The sequence below is a fragment of the Pristiophorus japonicus genome, unplaced genomic scaffold (assembly GCF_044704955.1).
Source record: "Pristiophorus japonicus isolate sPriJap1 unplaced genomic scaffold, sPriJap1.hap1 HAP1_SCAFFOLD_528, whole genome shotgun sequence".
NCBI lineage: Eukaryota > Metazoa > Chordata > Chondrichthyes > Pristiophoridae > Pristiophorus > Pristiophorus japonicus.
This window is the reverse complement of record NW_027254435.1, coordinates 215,403-230,921: the sequence shown is the minus strand read 5'-3', so window position 1 is coordinate 230,921 and position 15,519 is coordinate 215,403. Positions and strand designations below refer to the sequence as shown.

The 15,519-nt window shown below is 51.1% G+C and overlaps 1 pseudogene; it reads right to left on the bottom strand.

Annotated features, from left to right (window-relative positions):
- Positions 1-468: 468 nt before the first annotated feature.
- Positions 469-670, bottom strand: LOC139254054 (U2 spliceosomal RNA; annotated as a pseudogene).
- Between the last annotated feature and the right edge of the window lie 14,849 nt (positions 671-15,519).

Here is a 15,519-nt window from a genome sequence, read left to right as displayed (position 1 = left end):
ATCTGTTTCTCTGCCTGACATCGGGAAACAGTGAGATGGGTTTTGGAGCATAGATCTGGTTATTGTGAAACAGCAAAGAAAATATTAAGTCCAGAATTAAACTCTATAACGTGTGTCCTGCTCGTTTAGTGGTTAGGCGCTCACAGAGGGAGCTCGAGTTCGGAATGTGACTGAAGGACAGTCGAAAATTCAATATCTGAACTTTAATAATTGCAGGATGAAATGTTATTCCCGATCTGAATTTACACACTCTGTTTTTTCGGAAATTTAAAATGTTCATTGCTCATAAGACAGGGAGCCTGGGGCTACTTCTGTTCAATTTATTTTACAGCAAATATATTCGAATTTTTTTTTTTTTTGAAATTCGCAGCCAATCGTTCCAATTCTTTGTCAAATCACAAACGCCAGAGGTCACCTTGCACACGTCAAGGATCACTCTGCGCCAATGCTCTTACCCAAAAGGCCTAGAGCCACTGCACCGTTCCTGGAAGTACTGCAATACCAGGTTCGTGCCATGGAGGTGGATGGGTCTGGCCCCCCACACACCTCCTATTTCCAAAAAAGGAAGCATATACCTTCCTGATCCAGGGAGAACCACCTTGGGGTTATGGTGGTTACTCCCCTGTCAGGTCAGTTACGCATGATCTTAGCCAAAAGGCCGAGCCGGGGACATTTCATGTGTGAGGCAAACGTGATTACCGCTACACTACAGAAACCTTTGCCTCACCCAGTGCCCTGGTTCATCATTTGTACCAAAATTAACCCCAATGAGATAGGGATAAAAATTCCTCACATGCTCAGGGCAAAATAAATGGTTGAAGTTTTACAAAAGAATTTCATAGATTCTAATAATTTCATAGAACATAATAATATTTAAATCAATAATTCTTATTTGTTATACATGATTTGCATAATAGATGAATTCTTGTTTTTGTAAGGTTTTGAATTGAAAGTGCAACTTCCCAGGTTGGGAATCAAACCCAGGACAGAGCGGTGAAATCACCAAGCCCTTACCACCAGACCATAAGCAAATTATAAATTGTTTTATTGCTGCATCGTTATAGTTGGTGACATTATTGTCATTTTCAATCCACTTGATTCACACCAAAACAAATTGTAACCGTGATCATAAATTCACGCCACTTTGAGATCATATTCAAATGATTTGCTGAATCCACCCCTTACACCATTGCAACACAGGTTCGATTCTTGGTCAGAGAGATAATATTTACAACACGATTATCAAATTAAACCGTATATAATTGATGACATGCAGCTAATGTGAAAAATAAGAATTCATTTAATCACCATCAATTGACTGATAACTTTTTTTGCAGAATGAAAGAAATTATAATGTGGTTACTGAGGGACAGTGGTGGCTTCAATCATTTATTTTCTCTTTCCATGTGATGAACTTTTATCCCTATCTCATTTACACACTGTATTTTAGGAGAATGGTTTAAATTTTAAGTGCTTATGACTCCAGGAATCCGATGCAATTTTTGTTAAAATTAACAGGACCGGCTACTACACAGAAAAAATATTCTCTAACATTAAGGGCCCAAGTTTCCACGAGAAAAAAAACGGGCGCAGCGCAGCACGAGCTGCAGGGGGGCGGAGCCAGGTCCCTGCGCTGAAAACAGTGTCGGGACCTCTGCACATGCGCGCTACAGTGGGCACGCATGTTCAGGAGCTCCAGGCGCCGAACTGTGTGGGAGGGGCCCGAAGCACGAAGCCCCAAGCCCTTGCTGAATGGCCTCACTGGAGCTGCGTGAATAAGGCTTCCCACCCCCCTCCCCCCCGCCGACCAGACCCGACACCGACTCTCCCCCCCCGCCCCCGCCCGACCCGACACCCGCTCCCCCCCCGCCCCGACAGAGACCCGAGACACGCTCCCCCCCCCGACCCGACCCGACACCCCCTCTCCCCCCCCCCCGCCCCGACACCCGCTCCCCCCCGCCCCGACAGAGACCCGAGACCCGCTCCCCCCGCACCCCCCGGCGACCAGACCCGACACCCGCTCTCTCCCCCCCCCCGCCCCGACACCCGCTCCCCCCCGCCCCGACAGAGACACGAGACACGAGACCCGCTCTCCCCCCGCCCTCCCCGCCCCGACCCGACCCGACACCCGCTCTCCCGCCCCTCCCATGACCCGACACCCGCTCTCCCCCGCCCCCCGACCCGAGACCCGAGACCCGCTCCCCCCCGCCCCGACAGAGACCCGAGACCCGCTCTCCCCCCCCGTCCCGACCCGAGGCCCGCTCCCCGACCCGAGGCCCGCTCCCTCCCCCCACGACCCGACACCCGCTCCCTCCTCCCCTCCCCTCTCCCTCTCTCCCCCTCCCCTCTCTCCCTCCCTCTCCCCTCTCTCCCTCCCTCCCCCTCCCCTCTCTCCCTCCCTCCCCCTCCCCTCTCTCCCTCCCTCCCCCTCCCCTCTCTCCCTCCCTCCCCCTCCCCCTCTCTCCCTCCCTCCCCCTCTCTCCCTCCCTCCCCCTCCCCCTCCCCTCTCTCCCTCTCTCCCCCTCCCCTCTCTCCCTCCCTCCCGCTCCACTCTCTCCCTCCCTCCCCCTCTCTCCCTCCCTCCCCCTCTCTCCCTCCCTCCCCCTCCCCCTCCCCTCTCTCCCTCCCTCCCCCTCCCCTCTCTCCCTCCCTCCCCTCTCTCTCCCTCCCTCCCCCCCTCTCTCTCGCTCTCCCCTTCCCGCTCAGCGGCACGAACAGCTGCAGAATTATCCCTGGCTGAAGCACTTTCACACAGGTAGGAAGATGGTTTATTTAATCTATTCTTGGCTTATAAATGTTTATTCAGGTTGGGTTTATTTGTATAATAATTGTAGAAGTATAAATAAGGATTTATTATCAAATTTACTGAGTTCCCTTCCCCCCCACCTCGTTCTGGACGCCTAATTTGTAACCTGCGCCTGATTTTTTAATGTGTAGAACAGATTTTTTCAGTTCTACAAAATTCTTCACTGGCTCCATTCTACTTTAGTTTGGAGTACATTTTCACTGTGGAAACTTTCAAATCAGGCGTCAGTGGCCGGACACGCCCCCTTTTGAAGAAAAAATTCTGTTCTAAACTAGAACTGTTCTACCTGACTAGAACTGCAGAAAAAAAAATGTGGAGAATTGCGATGTCTAAAATAGTCCATTCTCCACCAGTTGCTCCTAAAAATCAGGCGCGAATCATGTGGAAACTTGGGCCCAATGTTTTTAGATCATGCCCCGGCCGATCATTCTTCGGTGCAAAGTGGATGAACTGACCCTTTCCACATAGAACCCCAGTAATCACAGTTGAGGGGAAATTTAATAGAGGTTTTCAGAATTATGGGGAAACTGTTTCCACGGGCAGGAGTGTCGGTAACCAGAGGACACAGACATAAGATAATTGTTAAAAGGAAAAATCCAGGGCGGGGGATGTGGGGAGAGGAGATATATTTTTACTCAGCGAGATGTTACGATCTGGAATGCAATGTTTGAAACGTTTTGTCCTCAGGTAAGAAGGCAGTGTTCAGGAATAAGGTGAAATGGTGAATCTTCTGCACTGACTCTCTTTAACAAACATTTCACCGTTCCAAACGGCAGAAGTCAGACGGAGAAAAATATCCACAACAGAGTCTTTAAACTCCCGCTGGAAGTCCCAAGTTCCCTTCCAGAACTGGGAAATGTTCGAGTTGCAACAAGATTTAAGCAAGTGCAGAGGCAGGGAAATGGGGGAGGGCAGGGTGGAAGGCAGGAGAGATCAAATGACAAAACGGTGATGGTGCATTTCTCTTCAACAAATATTCATTATTAGATGCAGGTAAAATACCATTAAAATTATCCAGCGTATTCTGAATTGTTTCCCCTAATACCATCTGTACAATAGCCAGAAATTAAATATCGTGTCACATGGTGCGATGGCATGTTCCAGTTCTATATATGTATCCATAGAATCAATTTCCAACAGTATCTTCAAACCCAATGACGACATTTATTTCCAATGTGTTTGCTGCAGGAACATGATCAGTCTATTTTTTTAATCGTTTTACTCAAACTGAACGCTCCCAAATGTATTGGAGTGGGAACTCACCGGATAACAGTGCAGCTGGCAATGTTTGCAGAATATATTCGCGCAGCCAAAATGCACATTGACAACCTGGAACTGTGGGGCACTGAATCCTCAGAGGGAAAATTAACAGTTAAAGGCTTTTTCCAAGGGTGGGCTCGAACAGTTAACAGACGAACACACTAGCCCATTGTGCCACAGAGACTGATGCAAGCACATGTTACAAGACATCTTTAACCAGGGTGTCAATGATGAAAGCTTCAGATTGCTCTGACCAGGTTGGAACTTGTCCACTCTCAGCTTTACGTTTCCAAAATAAAGCGTGCTTCATTGTGGATGCTTGGAAGCGGTCTGGTTCCCGCAGTTGCCCCAGGCTAAGTGAGTGGGCAAACATTTGGCAGATGGAGTATAATGTCGGAAAGTGTGAGGTCATGCACTTTGGCTGAAAAATCAAAGAGCAAGCTATTATTTAAATGGAGAAAGGTTGCAAAATGTTGCAATGCAGCGGGACCTGGGGGTACTTGTGCATGAAACACAAAAGAATAGTATGCAGATACAGCAAGTGGTCAGGAAGACCAATGCAATCTTGGCCATTATTACAAAGGGGATTGAGTATAAAAGCAGGAAAGCCTTGCAACAATTATACAGGGTATTGGTGAGGCCACACCTGGGATATTGCGTGCAGTTTTGGTTTCCATATTTACGAAAGGATATACTTGCTTTGGAGGCAGTTCGGAGAAGGTTCACTAGGTTGATTCCGGAGAGGAGCGGGTTGACAGGACGGGACAGGTTAAATGCAAGAAGAATGTTCCCAATGTTGGGAAAGTCCAGAACCAGGGGACATAGTCTAAGGATAAGGGGTAAGCTATTTAGGACAGAGATGAAGAAAAATGTCCTCACTCAGAGAGTTGTGAACCTGTGGAATTCCCCACTGCAGATAGTTGTTGATACAAGTTCATTCGATATATTCAAGTGGGAGTTAGATATGGCCCTCATGGCTAAACGGATCAAGGGGTATGGAGAGAAAACAGGAAAGGGGTACAGAGGTGAATGATCAGCCATGATCATATTGAATGGTGGTGCAAGTTCGAAGGGCCGAATGGCCTACACCTGCATCTATTTTCTATGTTTCTATGTTTCTATGTTGACTAATGAGGAAAGGTTGAGTAGGTTGGGCCTTTACTCATTGGAGTTCAGAAGAATGAGAGGTGATCTTATTGAAACGTATAAGATTTTGAGGGGACTTGACAAGATGGATGCAGAGAGGATGTTTCCACTGATGGGGGAGACTAGAACTAGAGGGCATGATCTTAGAATAAGGGGCCACCCATTTAAAACGCAGATGAGGAAAAATTTCTTCTCTCAGAGAATTGTAAATCTGTGCAATTCACTGCCTCAGAGAGCTGTGGAAGCTGGGTCATTGAATAAATTTAAGACAGAAATCGTTTCTTAAACGATAATGGGATAAGGGCTTATGGGGAGCTGGCGGGGAAGTAGAGCTGAGTCCATGATCGGATCAGCCATGATCTTATTAAATGGCGGAGCAGGCTCGAGGGCCGTATAGCCTACTCCTGCTCCTATTTCTTATGTTCATATGTTGTATAATCTGGAAACACTGTTCCACTGTTTATACAAACATTAAGAGAGTAAGAGGAGATAATAAATGATGTTTGTACAGGAGGAATTTTTGGGGAAGGGGAATGCTTGTCTCCAGGAAGTACTTGAGGCAGACACCACTGCAACTTCTGAGGCAAAAGTGAGCAATATTTGACTCAGATGAAGACACAAGACTATGGAGGGAGAGAGCAGAGCAGAGGGAGTAGTGTTCGATTACTCTAACAAACCGCTGGCAGATATGTGCTGGACAGAATGGCCTCCTACTGTGTCACAAACACCGATTATTCAATTGTTGATGGCTGTGTATTTCTAGCATTGTCCCCGCTGAGGAAGTGCAGTCTGAAGTGTGAAGAAGAAATAGTGCATTTGGTCTGCACGTTTTTCGGTTTGGAAACAGCTCTTTGCTTTCAGGAATATTACGTTTGCTATTACCGAGCCTCACGGTGGATATTGACAGAGCAATATGAGCGGAAATATGAGCGGTTTGCAGTCCAGACTGCGAGCTGTGCACTCCATAAGTAATCCCACTGAGGATCTGAAGATATAACCGCTCTCACACACACAATCGTGCGCTACAAGCAGTGCGTGACGTTCGGCTGAAATTATCGGGCTCCTGTTGAGTTCTGAGAGCATTTGGTCACATGACCATTTTATGCACTAACCGACGCAGTAACACCGAGAATGGTGATGGAACAGAGAGAAACCAACAAAGGTTCAAGGAGAGCAAAGGGAAAGGGAAAGGTTGGGATTGAACAGCTGTAAGGGGTTTTCACAGGGTTGTTGTACCTTGGGTGTCTCTCTCTGGGCTTCTGCAACAAACAGCAACATACACCAACAAAACAATCCCCCTAAATCCCACTAAACGGACCAAACGAAAATCTTTACACCAGTTTTGCAGTACAATGCCCAACCTCCCACCTTTCCTGGCCTAACTGAGTTGGGAGTTCTGGGGACCAGAGGTTATACTCACTACTGTGACTTCCGCAGTCTGGTGGTTTGTTTCTTCTATCTTCGGTGTCTTCGGGCACTGGTTTTCCTTCAGTGTCGAGAGGTTTGTGGTTGTGGTTGTTGAATCACGAGGGCAGGGAAAATCATCACTTCTTTCCTCACTACGTCAGAAAGCCCTTTTTTAAAGCCAGATTATCCAGTCCGCCTCTCCTGCTGAAGTCGATTCTTCTCATTGGTGGACTTTTGATTTTGAAAAATGCAGCAGTTTTAGATTGAGTTTTTTTTTTCCCACTGATCTTAACCTACTCAAGGTTTGAGTGGGTGTTGATTGCATTGGCCTCTTGTAGCCATTGTGCTAGTCTGGCCTGAGCCAGATATTTCTATGCCTGATGAAAAAGGTGTTGGAATATCTATGTGGCATTGTTTAAATGCTGATGTTTTCAAGGGGCAGGTTTCGAGGGTATACAGTACCCAGACAATTTGATTAGGTCCAATGTCCAAACTGGCCCTTTTGATATTGACTCCACCCCTTTTCTTGCAGACCCAACATACACCTTTTAAAAAATCCAAAATTCGATTAAAGTTCGTAGTTTCTTCCATGTGCACTTTAGGATTTCAAACTTTCTGGTAGATAGTTCCAAATTAAATTCCCTTTCCTATGGGTCCAAACACTGCGGGGTGGGGGGGGGGTGTCCATTCAGTTGTGTCCCAAAGTTTTCCTTCCATCGGTTTCAATTCACAGCACAGACTGATCCCACAGCCCTTTTCCTTCTGGGTAAAATGTGGGGGTTTTCATCCTCCCCTACATAATCCCCAATCTGACACAGTCAGACACCACTCGAGTGTGTCAAAGTTCAGGGTGGTGAGAAAACCCTAGGTCTCCCAAATTGCCCAACTTTCCCCAGTTTAACTCTAAACTGATCCCGTCGATATAGATCGTAATTCCTTTTAACGCGGTACTAAACACAGAAATCCAACAGGTTACAATACACGACAGCAACATACATATATGTACTTAAGGTGACAGCAATAATTGTACATTGAGTCTCATTTCAGTCTCAAACGTAAAACAAAGAAACCTGCCCTGCAAACTCCCCAGGAGCCATGTATGAAAAACGCAGTCATCCCTGGAAATAACAAAACCGCCTAAGTGTCGCGGTCAAGCTTTGTTTACACACCTTGAGTGTTTAGCAACAGCTCTCCTGGCTGTGTAGTAGCCTGAGAAACTGCGTTCTTTTTCTTTTTCTCCTGAGCTTACAGCTTGTAACTAGCAGATAAGCTACAATCAGGAGTTGGCCGATTACTAAGGCATGTGATCCCACCCGGATCCATGCAGGTATGTCTGCCCGTATTCCCAAATCCCACCATGGTGAGGGTTTAATCTGGGCAATCTCCCCTGCTAGAATTTCAGTTTTCTGCTCCATGGTGTAAAAATGTTTTTGAGACAAATCCACTGCCTGGAGGAGGGCTGTAAGTTTCTCAGGTAGTGGGGCAATGGGATAGCCAAACTGGGCGACATATTGTTGTAGGTGGCTGAGGTTGTTTTGTACCGTGAGGTGAATCGTGGAAGGTTCAGGGATGGGTGTGATTCTGGCGTGTGCCAATTGAACCTCTGCCCTGGGTTTAAAGCAAAAGCTGCTGTACAGTATTGGACACCACCTTCCCGGTCCGTGTTCATACCGTTGGGCACTTGTGGTGACACAATATGTCCCACCGCCTACATATGCTACCTGTGGAGGCACGTGGTTAGGGGCCATTACCTCCATTGTGCAATTGATAGGCTCTGCCCCAGCAGTGCTGAACCCACATTGTGGCCTTGCAAAAGCGTTCAAGTGCTGGGGGCACAGGATTACCTGTGCTCCCCTGCTCCGACAACCCGAGAGGTCTGTACCTGTCACAGTGTGCTCCCACATTGTGACATAAGGTGGGACCTCTTGGAATCGAACATGCACCCCTCCACGAATGACTCCCACATTCTCCACTCGGTACAGGGGTGCTGGCCGTGGGGACACCCCCATCACGGTCATCCTGACCACCACACCCATGATGGTATGGTTTGACTTTCCACAGTCCACCGGTACCGGGTCGGCTTCCGACGCTACACGAAGTTGGCAAGGACTCAAAATTTTATCATAAGGGTGCAGTGCTGCTAAGTGCTGGTTGCTGATCCAGGAGGGGACCTGTCCCTGTCTCAGATCCTCGAGGTTACTCTGTCCCTCTCCCAGCAACCAGGCCCCATAGAGCACGCACACCTCATTTTGGGCGGCTTGATCGGAGGCGTTTCTATCCAACGAATCAAGGCGTTTACAGCCCTGGCCTGCGCCTCCAATTGAGAGATAATCTCCTTTAAGTGAACTGTCATTGCCACCTCTTCGTGGAGCGCGGATCCCACTACGGGTATTCTCGTCCCCCAGGACTTTGCTTAGCTGATTCTTTAACCCATTTATCTGGAGGGCCAGCTGCATGTTATCCAAACTGTTTATGGCGGACGCCCCGGTGTTAAACCCCGTAAGAATGTCATTTAAAGTGCCACGCCTCTGCCTGCCCGGTTCGGCCCTATACCACTGTTTATACAAGTCTGTCACTTTGACATCCCCGAAGTCCAGTTCATAGAACTTCCGGAACATCTCGCGCAGCAGAGCCTGGTATAACAGCTAGGTTTCCCGGGGACACCACGTAGGTAGGCGGATTCTGTCAGATTTAGCACCACTGATGCCACTGCGTAGTGTACCCCCTGATAAAATAGTTTCTCGGTAGGGACCAACACTAAACCATTCCCCGGCCCCCTGGTATGGGACGGTGGGCTTGGCCGTGGGTGGGGGTTTTCTTTCCCGAACTACAAGTTCGGTGGCATTTACTGGTACCCGGGGATTGGGGATCACACACGCCTCCCCGCTGCGATCCCATACCACCCCATCCCCGACATCCTGCCACCACCTATAAAAAGCAATGGAGACCCCCTCTGAACACACGCGAGTGGATCCCCACATACACAAATAAATTCCTTGGTCGTACGCCCACCATTTCTCCCAGCACACCGTTACCCCGCCAGATGACCCCATGATGGTTCGGTCGGTATCATTATCCAGACGTTCCCAGTCCGAGTGTCGGTCTCGCATGTCCCACTTGAGCTTTCTGAGCCACCACCACCGTCCCAGAGGTGTGTCCCCTTGACAAGTTAGGCATACCTTCCTGCCTTCTGTCACTCTCACTCTGGAAGTGGCCACAGTGATCTCCGGGCAGGGGATGGAGGCCTCTCCGTAGGTAAAGTCCTTATGGTTGGAGTACTTGGTGGAGTTCGATCTCAACCACCCAGGCCATTTCCCCTCGTGGGAGTAGGTGACCCGGCCATCCGCCGCCGGAGTCCCTTCTCCTGTGGTCACTGTCGGCGCTCTGCCCCCAGAGCATCCGAAAACTAGGGAGTCATCGGTGTCCCCTCGGTGCCCGGTGCAGATCCTTAGCGATACCAACATCACTAACGTCCAGTAGGAAGGTGTTGACATCTAAAAGGCAAGAAGAAAGTGGCCTTGCCTTGAGAGACCTCTCCAGGCTCGGCCCACTTAACATGTTCCAAATACAAAAATGCTCTACCCAACCGTCACTGCCTTACCTAAATACATATACACACAACACAAAGTAACAAAACAGGAAGGAAAAATATATACAGCGCCACCCGTCCCCGGGTGGCCAGGCTATATCCTGTCACTGTGCAGGCGTCGTCGACCACTCGGCTGACCGTACCCTGGGGACCAGGATGCCCTCCGCTGGGCGAAAGTTTCCACATGATTCGCGCCTAATTTTTAGTAGCATCTGGTGGAGAATGGACTATTTTAGAAATCGCAAATCTCCACATTTTTTTCTGCAGTTCTGGTCAGGTAGAGCAGTTCTCGTTTAGAACATAATTTTTTCTTCAAAAGGGGGCATGTCCGGCCAATGACGCCTTATTTGAAAGTTTGCACAGTGAAAATGTACTCCAAACTAAAGTAGAATGGAGCCAGTGAAGATTGTTGTAGAACTGAAAAAATCTGTTCTACACATTAATAAATCAGGCGCAGGTTACAAATTAGGCGTCCAGAACGAGGGGGGCGGAAGGGAACTCATTAAATTCGACAATAAATCCTTATTTATACTTCTACAAATATTATACAAATAAATCCAACCTGAATAAACATTTATAAACCAAGAAAAGATTAAATAAACCATCTTCCTACCTGTGTGAAAGTGCTTCAGCCAGGGAGAATTCTGCAGCCGTTCGTGTCGCTGAGTGGGAGAGAGAGAGAGAGAGAGAGAGAGGGAGGGAGAGAGAGAGAGCGGGGGGAGGGAGGGAGGGAGAGGAGGGGAGCGAGGGAGGGAGAGAGAGAGAGGGGAGGGAGAGAGAGAGAGGGGGGTGGGAGGGGGAGAGAGAGAGAGAGAGAGGGAGGGAGGGAGAGAGAGAGAGAAGGGGGGAGGGAGGGGGAGAGAGAGAGAAAGGGGGAGGGAGGGAGAGAGAGAGGGGAGGGAGGGAGGGAGAGAGGGGAGAGAGGGAGTGGGGGGAGAGGAGGGGGAGAGAGAGAGAGAGAGGGGAGGGAGGGAGAGAGAGAGGGGAGGGAGGGAGTGGGGGGAGAGGAGGGGGGCGGTGGGGAAGGGAGAGGTCAGGTCGCATCGGATCCAGTCCGGGAGTCGGGAGTCGGGTCCAGTGGCGGGGGGGGGGGGGGCGGTTCGGGTCGGGGAACAGGAGCGCGGGTCGGGTCGGGTCAGTCGGGGGGGGGGCGCGGGTCTCGGGTTGGGGCGGGGGGTGGAGCGGCTGTCGGGTCTGGTCTGTGGGGGCGGGGTGGGGGAGTTGGTATCGGGTCGGGTCTGGTCGGCGGGAGGCGGGGGGGGCAGCGGGTGTCGGGTCTTGTCGGGGGGGGGGGAACAGGAGCTGGCCGTGGGAGGAGTCTTATTCACGCAGCCCCAGTGAGGCCATTCAGCCAGGGCTAGGGGCTGCGTGCTTCGGGCCCCTCCCACACAGTTCGGTGCCTGGAGCTACAGCACTTGCGTGCCCACTGTAGCGCGCATGTGCAGAGGTCCCGGCACTGTTTTCAGCGCCGGGACCTGGCTCCATCCCGTCCCCCCACAGCTCGTGCTGGCTGCGCCGAGGGCCAGAGGACCTGTAAGTCGGTGGTGAATACCGAGGATCTTTTTAGGCGCCGTTTTAGGCGCGAAAAACGGGCGCCCAGCTAGGAGGGGCGCCCGTTTTTTTTCTTGTGGAAACTTAGGCCCAATGAGTCTTGTGCTGCCCTCCAAGGCCTTCCCGAGCCCCGGATAATCGGTGGGAGACCCTTGCTAGCGCAACAGAGCACCCTCCCTGTTGTCTTTCGCCTTATCGGTCTGGGGCTGGAGGCTAAGTAAACTGGGGAACACGGCGCCCTGGGCTGTGGCACTCTGTCACTCCTCCTTACTGTCGGTGCAGAGTCCCCCGTTATGGGCTGCAATGCCATCTCCTCCACCTCTTGGGCTAGCCCCAGCTGATCCACCATGGGAGATTCAGCTTCCCCTTGAACCTTGCTAATGGTAGAGCCTTTCTCCCTACTTCTGTTAGTGGGCTGGGACCCTCTACCCAGTGGTGGGATAGCCTTACTGGAGCAGTGAACCAGCCCCGGCTGTAGAGCTTCGGGACCCGCTGCCTCCTCCGGAGCCTCCAAAATACCGGGGCCTGTTCTTCCCCCAGTGCCTGATTCCCTTCCCTTGCTCGTCCCCTCTGTTTTTTACCTCTTTTGGGGTCAAACAATTTACACTGATTAATGTGATACTACTTCACCCGGCGAGGCAGTCGAACCGCATAGACCATAGGGCTAGCCTTGTCGACTCTGCTGTATGGTCCCATATATAATGCTTCAAAAACCCCGAGCCGAGCATAGTTCTTTACCATGACTTGGTCCCCTATCTCCCATTCGTGGTGTTTGCTGGGCTCTAGCAGCAATTGGTTACTCTGATGCTGTCTGCCCATGTTACTAGCAGCCTGCCAGTGAATCTGTTTGAGGTGTTCAAACAGGTTCCTGACAAACCCGTCCCGGTTCACCTCTCGGAGCTGCCCTTCGGTGAGAACCGGCGCCAACACATGCACTGGGGTTCTCATGATCCGGCATGTCATCAGCTCATGGGGTGAGTACCCTGTGCTATTTGACTGACTGGCCCGGATTCCCATGAGGACCAAATGTAAGACCTCCACCCACTTGTTAGGTGAGTCTCCCTTCTCCTTGAGCAGCCTTTCCTTTAGGGTCCGGTTCAGGTGTTCTATGGGGCCTGAGGACTGAGGGTTGTAGGCGACATACCATTTGGCTCTTATCCCCAGCAACTTTAGGGTGGCCTGCATCACCTGGCCGGTGAAGTGGCTTCCCCGGTCGGACTCCACGACTTGAGGTAGACCCCACCGAGAGAACACCTCCCTCACCAAGATTTTTGCAGTCCCCACCGTGGTAGCTGTTCGGCAAGGGAAGGCTTCCACCCACTTGGAAAACACATCCACCAGGACGAGGCAGTATTTATAGCCCCCCTGGGCGGCCGGTAGGAGTCCGATGTAGTCGATCTGGATCGACTGCCATGGTCCCTCTACCCGCCTGATGTGTCCCATAGACGCCTTCCTTTTCTGAGGGTCTGGGTTGTTTGCAGCGCAAACCAGACAGCCCGCACAGAAGTTGCGGACGTCTTCCCGGAGGTCTCGCCACCACCCTGCCTTTTCTACCCGTTGCCAGGTAGATTCCGGCCCTGGGTGTCCCGCACCTGGACCCTCATGGGCCAGCTGAAGGAATTCCCTCCGGTGTTGTGGCGGCACTACCCATTTGTCCCCTTTAAACAACATGCCTTCTCGCACAGCAATATCTACAGCACTCTATGGGCCGTCTGTCTTTTCCCCCCTTTTGATAGCAGCCAAGGCAGCCTTCAGGATCGGATCCTGCATCTGGACTACTTTAAGGTCCGGGGCCGCAGCCGCCCCTACGCTCCCTTGTGTCTCTGGCTTGCTTCTTGCTGCTGCTATCCTGCCTGCCTCGTATGGGTCCCATGGGCGAACTGTGCGAGCACCTTCCCTTGCCAGCAGGTCTGCCTGCTGGTTACCTGCTGGCTCAGTTTTGGAGTGGGCCTTTACCTTCTGGATATATACATCCCCAGTTTCTCCCATTGCAGCTACGATCTTTCCTAGCAGGGTTTGGTCACAAGGGGCTTCCCATCTGCAGAGGTGCACCCCTGACATGACCAAATCGCCAGATACTCTGTACACGAATTTCAAGTGAACATGCTGTCCGAGCAAATCGTGTATGGGGTAGGGAATTCCTCGGGGTGTGTGACCACATACATCACCGCCGGGAGTTCCGCCTGCTGGGCGCTCAGGGTGCATGGGAGTTTAAGAGCCAAGGCAATCCCTGCCTTGGGATCCAAAACTCCGCAGCCCGTGAGTCTTGTACCCGTGGACACTGAACTGGAGCCATCAACGTAGATCTCGCGGCCTGTGGGGTGTATCCCTGCCCGAAATCCAAAGTTAATGTCCCATACTCCCTCCACAGGGCATCGATGCGGCTGCCCTGGATAGATTAAATTTGCTGCGAGCCTGGGCTCGCAGAGGCCCTTGACCTTTAAAGTCATTTGGGAGAGGAGGAGGGTCCAGCGAGTGATTCTAGCAGTGCTCACTGTCCCGTCCTTAATCTTCCCGTCCAACAGCATCTGCGTCGGGGTATGATGGGTGAAGAGTGTAATGGGGGATATTCCGGTAAAGATCTGAGCTCTCTTTACTGCCCAGTGGGTGGCAAGCAAGTGCCTCTCACAATTGGAGTATCCCTTTTCTACCTCCGTGAGGATCCTGGAGGAGTACACCACTGGTCTCAGCTGACCGTTTCGCCCCTGGAGCAACACTGCACTTAAGCTGTTGCCACTGGCTGCCACCTCCAGGAAGAATTCCTCCCCCCCATCAATTGCCCCAAGGGCTGGTGCTACCTGCAGGTCTCTCTTAAGACAGACAAATGCTGCCTCACAGCCCTCGTCCCATTCCCACTCGACCCCCTTAAGTAGGAGTCTGAGCAGAGGGGTGGCAGTGGCTGCACAGTCCTCGATGAAGTCCCTGCAGTAGCCAGTGATTCCCAGGAAAGACCTTACCCCCAACACATCCCTAGGGACAGGGAGTTCCGGCACTGCCTTTCTTCTAGCCTCATCAATGGCCCCTTCTCCTGCTCTTATCGTCAGGCCCAGGAATTTTACCTCTCCTCGACCTATCTGGGCTTTCTTGGGATTAACTTTAAAACCCCCTTCCTTCAGTAAGACCAGCAGTTCGGCCAGCAGTGGACCGTGTTCCTCACTGCTGTCTGTGAACAACAACAGGTCATCCACATACTGGACCAGCTGGTGTGACTGGCTGAAGCCTTTTAAGCAGTTCGCCATGCATTGGTGAAAGATGCTGGGGCTATTATGAAAGCCCTGTGGGAGGCAGCTCCATGTATACTGCTGTTCCCGGAAGGTGAACGCAAACTTGTACTGGTCTTCCCTCCGCACAGGGATAGACCAGAACCTGTTGGATATGTCCAACACTGTGAACGTGGTTGCGGATGCAGGGATTTCCCCTATCAGATCCGCAACCGCCGCTACTGTGGGAGCACAAGCTGGGATGTTTTTATTGAGCACACTATAATCCACCGTAGCCCTCCAAGAATAATCTGGTTTCCTAACCGGCCAAAGCGGGGAGGTGACATGGGTAGCTATGGGTCTCAAAACACCCTGCTCGACAAGCGAGCTTAAAGCTGTCTCCAAGTCTGCTTCTGCCTCTTGGGGAAAGCCATACTGCTTTTGCGGGCGGGACATGGGATCGCCATCTATTCTAACCTCCACTCCTGTGACTCTCCCACAGTCGTGTTTATGGGTGGCAAATGCTGCAAGATTTGCTTGCACATAGTCCCGGTACTCGG